The sequence below is a fragment of the Salmo salar genome, chromosome 12 (genome assembly GCF_965601325.2).
Source record: "Salmo salar chromosome 12, fSalSal1, whole genome shotgun sequence".
Classification (NCBI taxonomy): domain Eukaryota; kingdom Metazoa; phylum Chordata; class Actinopteri; order Salmoniformes; family Salmonidae; genus Salmo; species Salmo salar.
The window spans coordinates 65,134,306-65,156,738 of NC_138302.1; the positions used below are offsets into that span (position 1 = coordinate 65,134,306).

Sequence of the window (22,433 nt, forward strand, 5' to 3'; positions counted from 1 at the left end):
ACTTCACTAAGTGAGATCCCAAGCAGATATGTTATTATATTTTATTATTATTTAACCCAATAACATATGTATTTCATAAGGCTATATTTTGAGGCCCAGTTTTACTCCAGTACAGGGGCCTGAAACTCATACACATCACTTTGAACCAAAACTACATCCATCATCATATTTCTCAGCATGCTCTATTGCAGGTTGAGTTTTAGAATTGTTTGTTTCAACATCTATGTTTGTGCATGTGCATTGATTGATTGATTAATCTTATGCTACACAAAGATAAATAGAATGCATTTTTCTAAACTAATCCAATCAGTTAGTTATACTTTTTGCACCCATTATTGAATTGTTTGCTCCAGTTTAAATGTCGTAGGTAGTTTCCTCTCAATGATCCTTAACCTGGCGGTCATTCTGAGTGCAGGTTGCAGGTGAATACAAGTTCCAACCCTGGCTGGATTCCAATAGGAATGACACTTCATTTTGCACCCCAGCAAAGCTTATTGAACACTGGACAATTTGCTGTACCCGAATGCCTCAAGCTCTCACACAAATTGCCAGGGCCCCCGAAGACACTCACATTAGGAATAGAGTTGAACTAGGTTTAAAACAGGGCTTGGGATTCCTTCTGTGACGAAGGCATTTGTTTGTGTAGTGAGATATGATAGGTGAGTGTAAATTCAAGTCAATTTTTTTTATTTTCACATACACCAGATAGGCACAGAGGAATGTGTTGTTTTACAGCGTTAACCATAGTAGTAGAGCACCCCTGGAGCAAATTAGCGTTAAGTACCTTACTCAAGGGCAGATCGACACATTTTTCACCTTGTCAGCTCGGGGATTCAAACCAGCTACCTTTCGGTTACTGGCCCAACGGTTTAACCGCTCTAGCTGCCCTACATTGCTCTGCATCTCTGCACTCTGTCCTTTATCCCTCACCTGTACCTGTTTTTCCTCTTTTGGGCTGTTCTGGGTTAAGTTCAAAGAATGTGTGAACACTAAATCTCTGTGTATCTGGTTTAAGAAAAACACTTAAACAAAACAAACGACGAAAACAGTCCCGTAAGGTGCACAGACTATACAGGAAACAACCACCCACAAGAGAAAACTAACCCACTTAAATATGGTCTCCAATTAGAGACAACGACAACCAGCTGCCTCTAATTGGAGGTCATTACCAAAACCCCAACATAGAAATAGAACACTAGATAAACACATAGAAATAGAAAATGTAGAAGATAAACCAAAAACCCCGAAACACACAAAACAAACACCCCCTGCCACGCCCTGACCAAACTACAATAACAAATAACCCCTTTTACTGGTCAGGACATAACATGCTCCTGAGGCATTGTTATGTATATCCTGTAGATTAAGAGTATAAACAGTATAGGATGATATCGTAGACTAGCCTTAATCCCCCCATAATGGTTCTACTCTTTTAGCAGTTTGGCCACTTTCACAGGAATATCAGTCTATTGGTTACTTATATTTACATTTTAGTCATTTAGCAGACACTCTTATCCAGAGCAACTTACAGTAGTGAATGCATATATTTCATACATTTTTTTTCTCTGTACTGGTCCCCCGTGGGAATCGAACCCACAATGCTCTACCAACTGAGCCACACGGAGCCACATATGGAAGAGTTTCACTCAAACCAGAGGAAATGGAAATACACTGCACAAAAAAATAAAGGGAACACTAAAATAACACATCCTAGATCTGAATGAATGAAATAATCTTATTAAATACTTTTTTCTTTACATGGTTGAATGTGCTGACAACAAAATCACACAAAAATAATCAATGGAAATCCAATTTATCAACCCATGGAGGTCTGGATTTGGAGTCACACTCAAAATTAAAGTGGAAAACCACACTACAGGCTGATCCAACTTTGATGTAATGTCCTTAAAACAAGTCAAAATGAGGCTCAGTAGTGTGTGTGGCCTCCACGTGCCTGTATGACCTCCCTACAACGCCTGGGCATGCTCCTGATGAGGTGGCGGATGGTCTCCTGAGAGATCTCCTCCCAGACCTGGACTAAAGCATCCGCCAACTCCTGGACAGTCTGTGGTGCAACGTGGCGTTGGTGGATGGAGCGAGACATGATGTCCCAGATGTGCTTAATTGGATTCAGGTCTGGGGAACGGGCAGGCCAGTCCATAGCATCAATGCCTTCCTCTTGCAGGAACTGCTGACACACTCCAGCCACATGAGGTCTAGCATTGTCTTGCATTAGGAGGAACCCAGGGCCAACCGCACCAGCATATGGTCTCACAAGGGGTCTGAGGATCTCATCTCGGTACCTAATGGCAGTCAGGCTACCTCTGGCGAGCACATGGAGGGCTGTGCGGCTCCCCAAACAAATGCCACCCCACACCATGACTGACCCACCGCCAAACCGGTCATGCTGGAGGATGTTGCAGGCAGCAGAACGTTCTCCATGGTGTCTCCAGACTGTCACGTCTGTCACATGTGCTCAGTGTGAACCTGCTTTCATCTGTGAAGAGCACAGGGCGCCAGTGGCGAATTTGCCAATCTTGGTGTTCTCTGGCAAATGCCAAACGTCCTGCACGGTGTTGGGCTGTAAGCACAACCCCCACCTGTGGACGTCGGGCCCTCATACCACCCTCATGAAGTCTGTTTCTGACCATTTGAGCAGACACATGCACATTTGTGGCCTGCTGGAGGTCATTTTGCAGGGCTCTGGCAGTGCTCCTCCTGCTCCTCCTTGCACAAAGGCGGAGGTAGCGGTCCTGCTGCTGGGTTGTTGCCCTCCTACGGCCTCCTCCACATCTCCTGATGTACTGGCCTGTCTCCTGGTAGCGCCTCCATGCTCTGGACACTACGCTGACAGACACAGCAAACCTTCTTGCCACAGCTCGCATTGATGTGCCATCCTGGATGAGCTGCACTACCTGAGCCACTTGTGTGGGTTGTAGACTCCGTCTCATGCTACCACTAGAGTGAAAGCACCGCCAGCATTCAAAAGTGACCAAAACATCAGCCAGGAAGCATAGGAACTGAGAAGTGGTCTTTGTTTACCACCTGCAGAACCACTCCTTTATTGGGGGTGTCTTGCTAATTGCCTATAATTTCCACCTGTTGTCTATTCCATTTGCACAACAGCATGTGAAATTTATTGTCAATCAGTGTTGCTTCCTAAGTGGACTGTTTGATTTCACAGAAGTGTGATTGACTTGGAGTTTCATTGTGTTGTTTAAGTGTTCCCTTTATTTTTTTGAGCAGTATATATTTTACTTTAGTGGGTAAGACTGTGACAGAGAGCACACCCCAAAAAACATGTGGATTGACTGAAGGATTACCATCAGAATGTGGATAGTTTGTAGGATTTGAAGCGATAAAGTTTTTTCCATCCAGGATTAAACAGCATTTAGCCGCCATATCTGAAAGCAGCAGAGCTGAGAGGAAGGGGTCCTGTCAACAGTGCCTAGTGCTGCTGTGTCAGTGTGAGGAACATCTGTTCCCCTGATTCAGACCACTCTGTGGGTTGGGGAGATGTCATTTTGCTTAGTGTGACAACTTTCATTACACTTACCACTGACAGTCAGAGTGTTCTGTTTTCAGGCCCCAATGGACAGCTTGGTAGTCTCTCAGGGCTTTGATGATTAGGGAGGGCACCTCTGGGCTTGTTTGCCTCCAGTTTCCATGGGAGTTGTCTAGGGCTGTGGCGGTCATGACATTTTGTGTGCCGGTGATTGTCAAGCAAATAACTGCTGGTCTCACAGTAATTCACCGTCAATTAACATAAACACGTTCTCCTGGCTTCGACGCATAGACTACTAGTCACTGATGCAGACCTTTGGAACATCCTACATTTTAAAAAGTCTAAAAATCCATTTAATATAGCCTACACCGTCCCAATAAATCCATTATTTCTTTCAGACAGGTCTAAAGAAACATGATATGAAGAAAATGTAGTCTATTTCAGAAGAGCAGAATAGCATACTCTGAGTTTTCCTTATGTTAGGCCCTGATATGGCTATGGGCTATACTAGTTCATTTAGCAGACAAGATTTGCTTAGAATTCCATGGCATTATTTTTTATTATTTTATAGTATGAAAAATACATTTGAACATAGCTGAATAAATTATAAATAATATATTCTCCAAATGATTTCCAAGGAAGTGCACACATGCGGTTATTCTGTGTTAAGCAGTTAACAAAGAAACGGGTCCACCTATATGCTTGAAATAGAGCTACTTATGCAACTTTAGTTGTGATACAAAAGTTGGGCTATATGTTTTGATTTTGAATTCATTCTAAGGCTGCATGATGCAACTCTAATTATGATTTGGAAAAAGTTGCATGAAAGGCATGAGCTCTGATTTTGTTTCTTGTGCAGGCTGCACACACTTCATCAGTCTCTCATTCACAATTTGACAAGCACTTGATAATATTCTCACCATGCCTCAAATTTACCGGCGTCATCCCCCTTATGTGGCCGTAGTGCCCCCTAAAAAATCCATTCCTTTTGCGGCCAAAGTGGCCGTTGTGCCCTTGGGATGAATATAATAATTATAATGCCCTTCTCCCGGCTGCTGTGCTCCGAAGCACACTCACTCACATTGCAAAATTGAAGATGTTAGAAAAACTGTCCACATTTTGCCAACTTTCTGTCAGCCAACAAGATGAGTAGGCCTAACGAACAGCAAAAGCATTAGCCTATGTCAATCTACTATCCCCCATAGTACAAAAGTTGACCTATTCTATTGGTCAACTTGTCCTTCTGTGCAATAAATAAATAACCCAAACATTCTCTGGGACACTTGTGGGATGTTACAGTTGAAGTCGGAAGTTTACATACACTTAGGTTGGAGTCATTAAAACTCGTTTTTCAACCACTACACACATTTCTTGTTAACAAACTATAGTTTTGGCAAGTTGGTTAGGACATTTACTTTGTGCATGACACAAGTCATTTTTCCAACAATTGTTTACAGACAGATTATTCCACTTATAATTCACTGTATCACAATTCCAGTGGGTCAGAAGTTTACATACACTAAGTTGATTGTGCCTTCAAACAGCTTGGAAAATTCCAGAAAATGATGTCATGGCTTTATAAGCTTCTAATAGGCTAATTGACATAATTTTTGTCAATTGGAGGTGTACCTGTGGATGTATTTCAAGGCCTACCTTCAAACTCAGTGCCTCTTTGCTTGACATCATAGGAAAATCAAAAGAAATCATCCAAGACCTCAGAAAAATAATTGTAGACCTCCACAAGTCTGGTTCATCCTTGGGAGCAATTTCCAAATGCCTGAAGGTACCACGTTCATCTGTACAAAGAATAGTACGCAAGTATAAACACCCTGGGACCACACAGCCGTCATACCGCTCAGGAAGGAGGTGCGTTTTGTCTCCTAAAGATGAACGTACTTTGGTGCGAAAAGTGAAATCAATCCCAGAACAACTGCAAAGGAGCTTGTGAAGATGCTGGAGGAAACAGGTACAAAAGTATCTATATCCACAGTAAAACGAGTCCTATATCAACACAACCTGAAAGGCCACTCAGCAAGGAAGAAAAAACCAGACTACAGTCTGCAACTGCACATGGGGACAAAGATTGTACTTTCTAGAGAAATGTCCTCTGGTCTGATGAAACAAAAATAGAACTGTTTGGCCATAATGACCATCGTTATGTTTGGAGGAAAAAGGGGGAGGCTTGCAAGCCGGAGAACACCATCCCAACCGTGAAGCACAGGGGTGGCAGCATTATGTTGTGGGGGTGCTTCGCAAAATAGATGGCATCATGAGGGAGGAAAATTACATAGATATATTGAAGCAACATCTCAAGACGTCATTCAGGAAGTTAAAGCTTGGTCACACATGGGTCTTCCAAATGGACAATGACCCCAAGCATCCAAAGTCGTGGCAAAACGGCTTAAGGACAACAAAGTCAAGGTATTGGAGTGGCCATCACAAAGCCCTGACCTCATCCCATAGAACATTTGTGGGCAGAACTGAAAAAGTGTGTGCGAGCAAAGGAGGCCTACAAACCTGACTCAGTTACACCAGCTCTGTCAGGAGGAATGGGGCAAAAGTCACCCAACTTATTGTGGGAAGCTTGTGGAAGGCTACCCGAAACATTTGACACAAGTTAAACATTTTAAGGGCAATGCTACCAAATGCTAATTGAGTGTATGTAAACTTCTGACCCACTGGGAATGTGATGAAAGAAATAAAAGCTGAAATAAATCATTCTCTCTATTATTATTCTGATATTTCACATTCTTAAAATAAAGTGGAGATCCTAACTGACCTAAGAAAGGGAATTTTTACTAGGATTAAATGTCAGGAATTGTGAAAAACTGAGTTTGGCTAAGGTGTATGTAAACTTCCGACTTCAACTGTATATATCCCAAATGAATACAACCACTCGCATCAAAAAAACGTTTTAAAAGCAATGAGGCTGATGCAACAGATCAGGACATTTAGCTTAAAATTTTGCTAAACTATTAGGCTATTTGTTCACATTATAAGTGCAGCAATGTGCACACAACAGTAGGCTATAAGCGTGAACGTTACCAAATGCAATCAATTAGCAGGAAAACACTGTTCTCAAAAGTGACCGCTAATGCGATTATACATGTAATGCTTTATTGTAAAGGTGCATTTTTATGGTGAAAATGATCTTCCCCAAACTTGAAACTCACGCGTCGCCTATGATTGCCAGTTAGGCTTTTCAACGGTTGTAAAGCAGATTAATGTGCTTAATTTTAAGAAGTTATTTGGCCACTTTAGTTGTGATACAAACCATATCAAAACATATTGGCCTATGGGCTAGGCTACATGAGTTGTGCGACTATGATTTGAAAAAAATTGCAAAAAAAGTAATGCACTGTTTCTTATCTTACTGCACATGCTGGGCATCATTCACAAGTGATAATATATCAGTCACAACTGATAGGCCAATATTGTCACCCATCAGACTATTCTTAATTTAATGTTGTCTTTACATATACTAAATAATATATGTGTGAAATTTGTTTTGATTTAGAATGGAACATTATCTGGCACCTGTCTCGGGAACAGGGGCATGGGTAAACAAATACATGTCATCTATGCACCTAAATTGTGAATGCAGGATACTTTTCCCATTGTTCATTTTCATGCCAGCCAGGTAGGCTAGTCTCCTGTTGTAAGGCAAAGCAATGTGCTTATTGTTAAGAAAGTTGATAAATAAATATAGTAGGCCTAGCCTATAGAAAGCTGATGGGATCCTTCTCTTTTTAATAGAGGCTATCAAAACTCTGTTTTCTCAAGCAATTGCATAGACTACAGAAATATTGTGCCTGTGGCGGGCCGGGCGCAGTGCACGCTGACACGATTTTCTAGGTGCATGGTGTTTCCTCCGACGCATTGGTGCGGCTGGCTTCCGGGTTAAGTGGGCATTGTGTCAAGAAGCAGCGTGGCTTGGTTGGGTTGTGTTTCGAAGGACGCACGGCTCTCGACCTTCGCCTCTCCCGAGTCCGTATGGGAGTTGCAGCGATGAGACAAGACTGTAGCTACCAATTGGATATCACGAAATTGGGGAGAAAAAGGGGTAAAAGTAACAACAACAACAAAAAAGACAAAAACATGTAAATAGAAATATGGCACAACATGAGCTCATGGGCTCTCATGGAGTGTTTGATTAGATTTTCGAAAACATTTGCATTGATGTCAGAGTGATTCGAGGGACAATAGAGTGCCGAGTACCAGGCAGTTAGCAAGTTTGGTAGGCTACTAATGACCATCAGCAGCATCAGAGCTTGGAGAAGCCTAGTTACCATGACTAAACGGTCACATGGAATTTGACTGCGGTCATGACTCATGACTGCCGGTCTGGCGGCAAAACAGTCACCAAAACAACCCTAGAGGTGACCTGTCATTATCAATTTACCCCCCCCCCCCACACACGCACGCACACGCATGAACACACACACTGTGGTAGCGTTCGGTCAGACCGGATACAACCCCCCACAGAGCTGCCATCCCTCCAGGAGCCTGGTGGCAGGTGTCTGAGTTTTATGGCCTCAGATTGAAAACAGCGATTACCTCGCCTGTCTCCTCCAATTTAAGAGAAGAGAGAGGGAAGGAGCGAGGAAGAAAGAGAGATGAGGGGAGAGAGAGACAAAAAAGTAGATTTCCTGATATATGGCTGTATATGAAAGATGCAGTGTATAGACAGACAGACCGATAGATACAGTTGAAGTCGTAAGTTTACATACACCTTAGCCAAATATATTTAAACTCAGTTTTTCCCAATTCCTGACATTTAATCCTCGTAAAATTTCCCTGTTTTAGGTCAGTTAGGATCTCCACTTTATTTTAAGAATGTGAAATGTCAGAATAATAATAGAGAGAATGATTTATTTCAGCTTTTATTTCTTTTATCACATTCCCATTGGGCCAGAAGTTTACATATACTCAATTAGTATTTGGTAGCATTGCCTTTAAATTGTTTAACTTGGGTCAAATGTTTCGGGTAGCTTTCCACAAGTTTCCCACAATAAGTTGGGTGACTTTTGCCCCATTCCTCCTGACAGAGCTGGTGTAACTGAGTCAGGTTTGTAGGCCTCCTTTGCTTGCACACGCTTTTTCAGTTCTGCCCACAAAGTTTCTATACGATTGAGGTCAGGGCTTTCTGATGGCCACTCCAATACCCTGATTTTGTTGTCCTTAAGCCATTTTGCTACAACTTTGGAAGTATGCTTGGGGTCATTGTCCATTTGGAAGACCCATTTGCGACCATACTTTAACTTCCTAACTGATGTCTTGAGATGTTGCTTCAATATATCCACTTAATTTTCCTCCCTCATGATGCCATCTATTTTGTGAAGTGCACTAGTCCCTCCTGCAGTAAAACACCCCCACAACATGATGCTGCCACCCCCGTGCTTCACGGTTGGGAGGGTGTTCTTCGGGCTTGCATGCCTCCCCCTTTTTCCTCCAAACATAACGATGGTCATTATAGCCAAACAGTTCTATTTTTGTTTCATCAGACGAGAGGACACCTGTCCACAGAAGCAATCAATCAGATTCCAAACTCTCCACCATGGGATAGACCAAAGAGCTCTCCAAGGATGTCAGGGACAAGATTGTAGACCTACACAAGGCTGGAATGGGCTATAAGACCATCGCCAAGCAGCTTGGTGAGAAGGTGACAACAGTTGGTGCGATTAAACACAAAAGAACTGTCAATCTCCCTCAGCCTGGGGCTCCATGCAAGATCTCACCTCGTGGAGTTGCAATGATCATGAGAACAGTGAGCGATCAGCCCAGAACTACACGGGAGTATCTTGTCAATGATCTCAAGGCAGCTGGGACCATAGTCACCAAGAAAACAAATGGCAACACACTACGCCGTGAAGGACTGAAATCCTGCAGCGCCCGCAAGGTCCCCCTGCTCAAGAAAGCACATATACATGCCCATCTGAAATTTGCCAATGAACATCTGAATGATTCAGAGGACAACTGGGTGAAAGTGTTGTGGTCAGATGAGACCAAAATGGAGCTCTTTGGCATCAACTCAACTCGCCGTGTTTGGAGGAGGAGGAATGCTGCCTATGACCCCAAAAACACCATCCCCACCGTCAAACATGGTTGTGGAAACATTATGCTTTGGGGGTGTTTTTCCGCTAAGGGGACAGGACAACTTCACCGCATCAAAGGGACAATGGACGGGGCCATGTGCCATCAAATCTTGGGTGATAACCTCCTTCCCTCAGCCAGGGCATTGAAAATGGGTCGTGGATGGGTATTCCAGCATGACAATGACCCAAAACACACAGCCAAGGCAACAAAGGAGTGGCTCAAGAAGAAGCACATTAAGGTCCTGGAGTGGCCTTTCCAGTCTCCAGACCTTAATCCCATTGAACATCTGTGGAGGGAGCTGAAGGTTCGAGTTGCCAAACGTCAGCCTCGAAGCTTTAACCTGATATGGATAGGGGGCAGTATTTTCACGGCTGGATGAAAAAAACATACCCAATTTAAACTGGTTACTACTCTTGCCCAGAAATGGGAATATGCATACTATTAGTAGATTTGGATAGAAAACACTCTGAAGTTTCTAAAACTGTTTGAATGGTGTCTGTGAGTATAACATAACTCATATGGCAGGCAAAAACCTGAGAAAAAGTCAACCAGGAAGTGTAGGATCTGAGAAATGTTCTTCTTTCTAGTCCCTTTCTAAACTACAGTATCTGTGCTGTTACGTTGCACTTTCTAAGGCTTCCATTGGCTGTCTAAAGCCTTCAGAAAGTGGATTGAGCCTTCTCCTGTCTCTGGGCAGAGTATAGGAGCTCAGTTACTGAGTGGTCTGCCTGAGGACAAAGAGATTGGATATGCGCGTTCCCGCGAGCACGCTGTTTTTTCTTTTCCTCCTTGAATGAATACACTATTGTCCGGTTGGAATATTATCGCAATTTCACGTTAAAAATACCATAAAAATTTATTTTAAACAGCGTTTGACATGCTTCTAAGTACGGTAATGGAACATTTAGACTTTTTGTGTCTCGAATTGCGGTCGCGCGTTACCCTTTGGATAGTGACCTGAATGCACTAACAAAACGGAGGTATTTTGACATAACTATGGATTATTTCGAACAAAAACAACATTTCTTGTGGAAGTAGCAGTCCTGGCAGTGCATTCTGACGAAAATCAGCAAATGTAATACAATATTTCTAATACTAATTCTGAGTTTAGGTTGCCCCGAACTTGGCGGGTGTCTGAATAGCTAGCCGTGATGGCTGAGCTATGTACTCAGAATATTGAAAAATGTGCTTTCGCCGAAAAGCTATTTTAAAATCTGACACAGCGATTGCATAAAGGAGTTCTTTATCTATAATTCTTAAAATAATTGTTATGTATTTTGTCAACGTTTATGATGAGTATTTTTGTAAATTCAACGGAAGTTTTTGGTGGGAATACATTTTCTGAACATCACGCGCCAATGTAAAAAGCTGTTTTTGGATATAAATATGAACTTGATTGAACAAAACATACATGTATTGTATAACATAATGTCCTAGGAGTGTCATCTGATAAAGATCATCAAAGGTTAGTGCTTCATTTAGCTGTGTTTTGGGTTTTATTGACATATATGCTTGCTTGGAAAATGGCTGTGTGGTTATTTTGGTCTATGTACTCTCCTAACATAATCTAATGTTTTGCTTTCGCTGTAAAGCCTGTTTGAAATCGGACAACGTGGTTGGATTCAGGAGAGGTTTATCTTTCAAATGGTGTAAAATAGTCGTATGTTTGAAACATTGAAATGATTGGATTTTTGAGGTTTTTGTATTTTGCGCCATGCGATCCCATTGGCTGTTGGCTAGGGGTTCCGCTAGCGGAACGCCTAGATGTAAGAGTTGGAGAAGATCTGCAAAGAGGAGTGGGACAAAATCCCTCCTGAGATGTGTGCAAACCTGGTGGCCAACTACAAGAAACGTCTGACCTCTGTGATTGCCAACAAGGGTTTTGCCACCAAGTACTAAGTCATGTTTTGCAGAGGGGTCAAATACTTATTTCCCTCATTAAAATGCAAATCAATTTATAACATTTTTGACATGCGTTTTTCTGGATTTTTTTGTTATTCTGTCTCTCACTGTTCAAATAAACCTCAGCAGGGGATCAAATACTTTTTTCCCCTTCACTGTACTTTTGTACCTGTTTCCTCCAGCATCTACACAAGGTCCTTTGCTGTGGTTCTGGGATTGATTTGCACTTTTTGCACCAAAGTACATTCATCTCTAGGAGACAGTACGCATCTCCTTCCTGAGCAGTATGACAGCTACGTGGTCCCATGGTGTTTATACTTGCGTACTATTGTTTGTACAGATGAACGTGTTACCTTCAGGCATTTGGAAATTGGTCCCTAGGTTGAACCAGACTTGTGGAGGTCTACAATTTTTTTTCTGAGGTCTTGGCTGATTTTCTTTTGATTTCCTATGATGTCAAGCAAAGAGGCACTGATTTTGAAGGTAGGCCTTGAAATACATCCACAGGTACACCTCCAATTGACTCATATGATGTCAATTAGCCTATCAGAAGCTTCTAAAGCCATGACATAATTTTCTGGAATTTTCAAAGCTGTTTAAAGGCACAATCAACTTAGTGTATGTAAACTTCTGACCCACTGGAATTGTGATACAGTGAAATAATCTGTCTGTAAACAATTGTTGGAAAAATGACTTGTGTCATGCACAAAGTAGATGTCCTCACCGACTTGCCAAAACTATAGTTTGTTCATAAGATACTTATTTCCCTCATTAAAATGCAAATCAATTTATAACATTTTTGACATTAGTTTTTCTGGATTTTTTGTTGTTGTTATTCTGTCTCTCACTGTTCAAATAAACCTACCATTAAAATTATAGACTGATAATTTCTTTGTCAGTGGGCAAACGTACAAAATCAGCAGGGGATCAAATACTTTTTTCTCTCACTGCAGATAGATGGGTAGGTAGATAGGTAGATGAATAGATGGTTAGATAGGTTGATGGATGGATAGAGGGGGAGAGATGACTTTCAGATCTCTAGATTGTCCATTCCCAGGCCCTGAGCCCTGAGAAGAGGAAGAGGATATAAAGCCCCAATGTTCCAGTTCAGTCACAGTATATGAATCACTGAGATGGCTCTCTGTATGCCCGGGGCATTTTACTTGAATAATGATATAGATCATCATGGCTATTGGAACAGTATCTAAGAGGTATGGGAGTTTCTCACGGTAACAGCCATAAAAATAGGGTACTCACCAGATAATGGATACTCTAATGGACTTCACATCATATATTGTATCCAGTATATAGTACTGAACCTTGTTTCTCCCACACTGACTAGAAAAACGAATTGAGAATTTGTACTGGCAGATAGGCCTTTGATCAGGCGTTGGGTTATGGTTATGTAGATTCCATGTCGTTATCATTGTTAAAATATGCAGACATGAAACACTGGGACTGACATTCTGTTATATTTTCTGTATTACTACGTTTTTTTTTGTTCTCAGTATAAATACCACACCTGCAATATCCTGAATCAAAGCTGTGAGTTCCTGTCAGGCACACATCCCCGTGCTCTGTGTTTCTGCCAGATTTGCACTGAATGTAGATGAGAAATCACACATGAAAGAAAAGAGAGAAATCAAACAAAACCTGTTCTATGTTAATATTGAAACTCAGAGACATGGTTGTCAGGTTTTGATGTGTAAACACACACACACACCATTTCAGGCTGTGCAGAGTGTGTTTTTGAGGATAAATGTCTTATTTTATGAGTATCTGACTTAGACTGGAGGCTGAGGAACACTGGGATTTATTCTCAGTGTAGGAGCTGCAGGACCCAGAGAACACAGGACCAGGAGAGTTATGGAAGGCTGATTATTCCTCCAGGTTGAAGAGATATATTGTCATCCTCAGCTGTAATATCTTCACCCACTTGAATCCTGCCTGAACAGATACAAAGTGTTTCACCTTGCCTAAAAGGCTGGGATTTAATCATCCTTTTCCCCAGTATTGAAAACAAATTAGCCTGGATAGAGATGGATTTGGTTTCATTTGTGAGAAATATTCTGATACGCTCAAATGGATAGGAGTTACTAGGGCCTGCTCTGTGCTCATCACTGTCATATCTGTTTATGATAATGCAGTGTTATTTTCCACTGTCACTGATTTGAATATCCCCAGGCAGGGCAGGCAGAGAAGAGGCATAGTCATAGATCATGTGCAGATCATACTGTACATGGTAGTTCATCCCCATCATACCTACATTGACCTGTCACCTGCTGAGAACACTACTCTCACAGCAGCACAGTGGATTTCACCACTACAGTGGAAATACCCTTATCACTGACAGCACCAAACTGATAGAGGAAAAACATATTTCCCCCCTGACAGGCCTTACGATCCCATATTGACTGTTTAAATGGAGAGGAAGAATAAACTGCTGTGTTTCATTTCCATAATTGGACCTCATAAATGTGTTGGGGAAAGGGGAGGCCGCAGCAGTGCCAGTGGCTCATCTGAAATAGATGTGAGGCGCTAGCATGGTGGCGGTGAAGGGCTCCTGAATGCTCCCTGTCCTCTGGGGCTAGACCTGTCAGACCAGCCCTGCCAGTACCAACACGCTGGCCTCAGCCCTGCCCGTCCACCCACATCCATCCCATCACCCTGGGCCCAGCCCGGTGCTGGCAAAGTCACAGCTCAGAGGTTCCAGGCCTCTAATTGATTTCTACCCACCTGTGTTGCCGGTGCTTTCCAGAGACATGTCTCGAAAATCGAGTCTCCCTTTAAAACGATGTCGAGCCAAGCGTTTTTCCTCTCTCTACCCGCCCTGGTTGTGTAAGTAATGTGCCCACAGTCATATCAGCGAGCACTGGCTGCTGCTGCCACAACAAAAGGATCTTCCTCTGTCACTGTGCCGGCCCGGTAGCATAGGAAGATATTCCCCTGGGAGAGAGTAACATGTAGGTAATCTCTGAAGAGATAGACACAGAATACTGTACATCAGAGTGGCCGAGTTCATATCCAATACACCTCTGATAGGAACAAATATACATATCAAATATGCATCAAACATTTAGTCTACCTCTCTCTAATCTACTAATATACATTTAGTGCCTTCAGAAAGTATTCATACCCCTTGACTTATTGTACATTTTGTTATGTTACAGCTTGAATTCAAAATGGATTAATCAGATTTTTTCTCAACCACCTACACACAATACCTCATAATAACAAAATGAAAACATGTTTTTAGACATTTTAGCATTTAAAAAAAATTTCCAATACAGAAATATCCCCACACCCCTGAGTCAATACTTTGTAGAATCACCTTTGGCAGCAATTACAGCTGTGAGTATTTCTGGGTAAGTTTCTAAGAGCTTTCCACACCTGGAATGTACAACATCTTTAAGCTCTGTCAAATTGGTTGTCCATCATTGCTAGACAACCATTTTCAGGTCTTGCCATAGATTTTCAATGAGATTTAAGTCAAAACTGTAACTCAGCCACTCAGGAACATTCAGTATCTTCTTGGTAAGCAACTCAAGTATAGATTTGGCCTTGTGTTTTAGGTTATTGTCCTGCTGAAAGATTAATTCATCTCCCAGTGTCTGGTGGAAAGCAGGATTTTGCCTGTACTTAGCTCCTTTACATATATTTTTTATCCTGAAAAACTCCCCAGTCCTTAACGATTACAAGCATACCCATAACGGGATGCAGCCACCACTATGCTTGAAAATATGGAGAGTGGTACTCAATAATACGTTGTCTTGGATTTGCCCCAAACATAACACTTTGTATTCAGGACAAAAAGTAAATTGCTTTGCCACATATTTTGCAGTGTTACTTTAGTGACTTGTTGCAAACAGGATGCATGTTTTGGAATATTTGTATTCTGTACAGGCTTCCTTCTTTTTACTCGGTCTACTAGGTTAGTATTGTGGCATAACTACAATGTTGTTGTAGTTACTCCTATCACAGCCATCAAACTCTGTAACTGTTTTAAAGTCACCATTGGCCTCATGGTGAAATCCCTGAGCGATTTCTTCCTCTCCGACAACTGAGTTAGGAAGGATGCCTGTATCTTTGTAGTGACTGGGTGTATTGATACACCATTGAAAGTGTAATTAATAACTTCCCCATGCACAAAGGGATATTCAATGTCTGCTTTTTTTGCCCATCTACCAATAGGTGCCCGTCTTTACGAGGCATTGGAAAACCTTCCTGGTCTTTGTGATTGAATCTGTGTTTGAAATTCACTGCTCGACCGAGGGACCTTACAGATAATTGTATGTGTGGGGTACAGAGATGTGAGAGTCCTTCAAATATCATGTTAAAAAATATTATTGCACACAAAGTGAGTCCATGCAATTTATTATGTTACTTGCTAAGCACCTTTTTACTCCTGAACATATTTAGGCTTGCCATAACAAAATCAATACTTATTGACTCAAGACATTCCAGCCTTTCATTAATGTGTAAAAATTACGAAAAACACAATTCCACTTTGACATTATGAGATATTGTGTGTAGGAGAGTGACAAAAATATCGAAATGTAATCAATTTTACATTCAGGCTGTAGTTACAGTGAGGGAAAAAAGTATTTGATCCCCTGCTGATTTTGTAGGTTTGCCCACTGACAAAGAAATTATCAGTCTATAATTTTAATGGTAGGTTTATTTGAACAGTGAGAGACAGAATAACAACAAAGAATCCAGAAAAACGCATGTCAAAAATGTTATAAATTGATTTGCATTTTAATGAGGGAAATAAGTATTTGACCCCCTCTGAATCAGAAAGATTTCTGGCTCCCAGGTGTCTTTTATACAGGTAACGAGTTTAGATTAGGAGCACACTCTTAAAGGGAGTGCTCCTAATCTCAGTTTGTTACCTGTATAAAAGACACCTGTCCACAGAAGCAGTCAATCAGATTCCAAACTCTCCACCATGGCCAAGACCAAAGAGCTCTCCAAGGATGTCAGGGACAAGATTGTAGACCTACACAAGGCTGGAATGGGCTACAAGACCATCGCCAAGCAGCTTGGTGAGAAGGTGGCAACAGTTGGTGCGGTTATTCGCAAATGGAAGAAACACAAAAGAACTGTTCTCAAGGCAGCTGGGACCATAGTCACCAAGAAAACAATTGGTAGCACACTACGCTGTGAAGGACTGAAATCCTGCAGCGCCCGCAAGGTCCCCCTGCTCAAGAAAGCACATATACATGCCCGTCTGAAGTTTGCCAATGAACATCTGAATGATTCAGAGGACAACTGGTGAATGTGTTGTGGTCAGATGAGACCAAAATGGAGCTCTTTGACATCAACTCAACTCGCCGTGTTTGGAGGAGGAGGAACGCTGCCTATGACCCCAAGAACACCATCCCCACCGTCAAACATGGAGGTGGAAACATTATGCTTTGGGGGTGTTTTTCTGCTAAGGGGACAGGACAACTTCACCGCATCAAAGGGACGATGGACGGGGCCATGTACCGTCAAATCTTGGGTGAGAACCTCCTTCCCTCAGCCAGGGCATTGAAAATGGGTTGTAGATGGGTATTCCAGCATGACAATGACCCAAAACACACAGCCAAGGCAACAAAGGAGTGGCTCAAGAAGAAGCACATTAAGGTTCTGGAGTGGCCTAGCCATTCTCCAGACCTTAATCCCATAGACCATCTGTGGAGGGAGCTGAAGGTTCGAGTTGCCAAACGTCAGCCTCGAAACCTTAATGACTTGGAGAAGATCTGCAAAAGGAGTGGGACAAAATCCCTCCTGAGATGTGTGCAAACCTGGTGGCCAACTACAAGAAATGTCTGACCTCTGTGATTGCCAACAAGGGTTTTGCCACCAAGTACTAAGTCATGTTTTGCAGAGTGGTCAAATACTTATTTCCCTCATTAAAATGCAAATCAATTTATAAAATTTTTGACATGTGTTTTTCTGGATTTTTTTGTTGCTATTCTGTCTCTCACTGTTGAAATAAACCTACCATTAAAATTATAGACTGATCATTTCTTTGTCGGTGAGCAAACATACAAAATCAGCAGGGGATGAAATACTTTTTTCACTCACTGTATTGAACTCAACCTGCAGGAGGTTTGTTTGTTATGATTGAGTGGAGGGAAACAGCTGCGGGAAAGGTCTGACAGATAGGTGTGTCTTGGTGATGGCAAGGACACATCCAAGAAACACAGATATCAAACCACACCCCCAAGCCAACTCACATTTGGCTTCTGTCATGGCCACCAGCATTTCTTGAGAAGCAAGCCAAGAATTGAGGCCAAATCAGCAGGTGCAGTTACCCTTTAAATACCCAGTACAACACTCCATGGCAAAATTGATAGAATTTCAGGAAATTACCTTCCAGACCAGAGTCCGGAATATAAATATACAATCAGTGGACAGTTTATTAGGTACAGCACCCAGTTCACGAAAATGGTTCACTCCTACAAGACAATGAGTCACGTGGCCGTGGTTTGCTTTATAAAGCAGGCAGAGAGGCATCAAGGCATTCAGTTGCTGTTCGATTGAATGTTAGATTGGGCAAAACAAGTGACCTAAGCGACTTTGAGCGTGGCATGATCTTCGGTGCTAGCCAGGCACACTGGTTCCAGTACCTCAGAAACGGCCGGCCTCCTGGGCTTTTCATGCACAATAGGGTGTAGGGTTTACCGACAAATAGTTTGACAATCAAAAAACATCAAGTCAGCTGCAGTCCTGTGGGCAAAAACATTTAGTTGATGAGAGGTCGAAGGAGAATGGCAAGAATCATTCAAGCTAACAGACGGGCTGCAAACAGGCAAATAACGGCTCCGTATAACAGTGGTGTGCAGAACGGAATGCACTCGTCGGTCCTTGAAAAAGATTGGTTATTATAGCAGATGACCACAACGGGTTCCTCTTCTATCAGCTAAAAACAAGAAGTGGATCCGGTGAGCATGTGATCACCAACTCTGGACAATTGAGGAGTGGAAAAACAAAGCCTGGTCCGACGAATTCCGCTTCCTGTTTCATAATGCTGCTGGCAGAGTCAGGATTTGGCTTAAGAGTCCATGGCCCCATCCTGCCTGATGTCAACGGTACAGGCTGGTGGCGATGGTGTAATGGTGTGGGGAAGGTTTTCCTGGCACACGTTGGGTTCCTTGATACCAATTGAGCAACATTTCCAAGCCCCGAATAATTCAGGCTTTTCTGGAAGCAAAGGGGTGTCCGACCCAGTACTAGATGGATGTATCTAATTAACTGGCCACTGAGTGTATATATGTACTGTATGTGAATGGTATGTATAGACAATATGGACAGTATGTGAATAGAAAAGGTGTGTACAGCAGTAGTTATATAACATGAATACAGTATATACATAGTGTTCAATGACTATGTACATAGGGCAGCAGTCTAATAGGCTGACCACACCGCTCGCGTTGCGTGTGCGAGCGTTGCAAAATAAATTTTGAGATCTAAGTTATTCAAATATTGCACCCACACTGCTCGCGCGCGTCAACGAGCGTCTGCATTGCCAAGTGCTAAAATAGAACTCCTTTCTATTTCTGATGCATATCGCGCTGCAAGTCCTGCCTCTCCCATCTCCTCATTGGTTTATAGAAGCAGGTACCCACGTGCCATCTCCTCATTGGTTATACCCACGTTGGTGATTGAAAGACGAACTGAGTTGCCGGTCGGTGTAGTAATACTATGAATGTTTAGATGCCAATCACCATATAAGTTCAAAGATGAAAAAGCCTGGGAGGAGGAGATATGACTAGAAACGATTCGGTTGACTGTTTTATGTGTGGATTAATTGTTGGAGTAGAGGACTTTGTGCATTTCATGTAAAATAACAACTCAATGTTTATATCCCAGGACACATTAGCTAGCAACAGCAATCTAGCTAAATAGGACAAATTAGCTAGCAAGTGCAAGCTAACTAGCAAATTGCCATAAATGTTTAATGCTTTTCGACCTGTTCCCAAATTAATGTAATTGGTTCAGAGTTTGTTTTGATATTTTAACCTGCGTGTTGTGATCGCGTTTGATGTAGGGGGACAAAATACATTTATGCAAGAGACGCACACGCGCAGCCGGTTTGGGTTCCGTGTAAGGTTCAGAGTACTGGGCGGAGGCCGGCTACTGATGACTGTTTAACTTGTTATGGATAGGGGGCAGTATTTTCATGGCCGGATAAAAAACGTACCCGATTTAATCTGATTATTACTCCTGCCCAGAAACTAGAATATGCATATAATTACTAGCTTTGGATAGAAAACACTCCAAAGTTTCTAAAACTGTTTGAATGGTGTCTGTGAGTATAACAGAACTCATTTGGCAGGCCAAAACCTGAGAAGATTCCAAACAGGAAGCGCCCTCTCTGACTATTTCTTGGCCTTCTTGATCATCTCTATCCAAAACAGGGGATCTCTGCTGTAACGTGACATTTTCTAACGCTCCCATAGGCTCTCAGAAGGCGCCAGAATGTTGAATGATGACTTTGCATGCCATGGCTGAAAAACAGTAGCGCATTTGGATAGTGGTCGATCTGAGAACAATGAGACTGGGGGCGCGTGTACGAGACAACTCCATGTTTTTATTTTTTCGTCTTTGAACGAAAACAGGCTTTCCCGGTCGGAATATTATCGCTTTTTTACGAGAAAAATCGCATTAAAATGGATTTTAAACAGCGTTTGACATGCTTCGAAGTACGGTAATGGAATATTTTGACATTTGTCACAAAACGCCCCGGGCGCGTCACCCTTCTTTACCCTTCGGATAGTGTCTTGAACGCACGAACAAAACGCCGCTATTTGGATATAACTATGGATTATTTGGAACCAAACCAACATTTGTTATTGAAGTAGAAGTCCTGGGAGTGCATTCTGACGAAGAACAGCAAAGGTAATCCAATTTTTCTTATAGTAAATCTGAGTTTGGTGAGTACCAAACTTGGTGGGTGTCAAAATAGCTAGCCTGTGATGGCCGGGCTATCTACTCAGAATATTGCAAAATGTGCTTTCACCGAAAAGCTATTTTAAAATCGGACATAACGATTGCATAAAGGAGTTCTGTATCTATAATTCTTAAAATAATTGTTATGTTTTTTGTGAACGTTTATCGTGAGTAATTTAGTAAATTCACCGGAAGTGTTTGGTGGGAATGCTAGTTCTGAACGTCACATGCTAATGTAAAAAGCTGGTTTTTGATATAAATATGAACTTGATTGAACAAAACATGCATGTATTGTATAACATAATGTCCTAGGAGTGTCATCTGATGAAGATCAAAGGTTAGTGCTGCATTTAGCTGTGGTTTTGTTTTTTGTGACATTATATGCTAGCTTGAAAAATGGGTGTCTGATTATTTCTGGCTGGGTACTCTGCTGACATAATCTAATGTTTTGCTTTCGCTGTAAAGCCTTTTTGAAATCGGACAGTGTGGTTAGATAAAGGAGAGTCTTGTCTTTAAAATGGTGTAAAATAGTCATATGTTTGAAAAATTTAGTTTTTGGATTTGAGGAATTTGTAATTCGCGCCACGCCCATCATTGGATATTGGAGCAGGTGTTCCGCTAGCGGAACGTCTAGATGTAAGAGGTTATTAACAGTCAAATCTGTTCTATGTGCGTTATTTATATGCTTGCCGTGCTTATGTTTAATTTTTGCAGCTTTTTCTTTCGGTTTTGTACACCAGCTTCAAACAGCTGAAAATGCAATATTTTTGGTTATGAAAAATATATTTCACAGCGGTTTAGATGGTACAATAATTCTCTACACTACACTTGTTGGTTTTGTCACATAAACTGAAATTAGGTGTAACGGTTGTCGTCGGGGATAGAGGACCAATACGCAGCAGGAATGTGGATGCTCATCTTGATATTTATTTTAAATAAAGAGAACACCAAAATAACAAAAACGAAGCACACACGAACAACAAAACAGTCTTGTCAGGCTCACACAGGCAAAACAAGAAACAATCTCCCACAACACCAAAACAAACAATTACCCATATATAGGACTCTCAATCAGAGGCAATGAGAAAGCACCTGCCTCCAATTGAGAGTCCAACCCCCCATCAACCTAAACAGAAATACAACAAACCAAAAAGAACATAGAAATACAAAACATAGAACATAGACCATAACCCGGAAATAATAAATCAAACACCCTACTACATAAATCACCACCCCGAACCACATAAACAAAATACCCTCTGCCACGTCCTGACCAAACTACAATAACAAATAACCCTTATACTGGTCAGGACGTGACATTAGGCGAACTATTAGAATTTTAGCAACCAGGAAATGGCGGAGCAATTTTTGCATAATGCATCGTTAACAAGATAATAGAAAGAGTTGTTGTTAATGCTGAGAATGGTATATGTTTTTAAATAACATTCTTAGAAAATTCTCTGAACATAACTGAAGTTTTCTTGTGGTTTTTATGGAATGTTTTCTTAACGTCCAATTTGAGAACATGACTTTAAATAGAACCATGAGGAAACGTTATGCTGAAATAATACAATTCCCACAGAAGAACATTGTTTCGTTATGGTCTCTGAGCTATTTGAGAGCATTCCCATTGTCAAACCAGTTGGCAAACGTTCCTGGAACATAACCTACATTTATTTTAAATGTAACCATGTTTGAACTTTTAAGAAACGTTCTGTTAAAGTAATGAAATACCAAGAAAATAATGTTTTTTGAAAAGTCCCTAAATGGGCTAAGGATGTTCCACAGCCAAGCAACTATCTTGTACCCCAGAGTGTTGTGGGAAGATTGTATGCAAAATAACTATAGAACAACCATGCTCTCACCAAGATGTAAGAGGTTCTCAGAATGTTATGTGCTAGCTGGGAAGCCTTGTCAATATCAGCTGTGTTTAATGAAGTGCAACTCACTGTCTGATATATTTTATGGCTTTTATCTCTCACCGAGAACT

At 41.7% G+C, this 22,433-nt stretch overlaps 1 protein-coding gene across 5 annotated transcripts in view; it reads left to right on the top strand.

Moving 5' to 3' along the window:
* Positions 1 to 22,433, top strand: part of LOC106565474 (leucine-rich repeat neuronal protein 1-like) — a 42,670-nt gene that overhangs the window by 16,865 nt on the left and 3,372 nt on the right. The window lies entirely within an intron of this gene.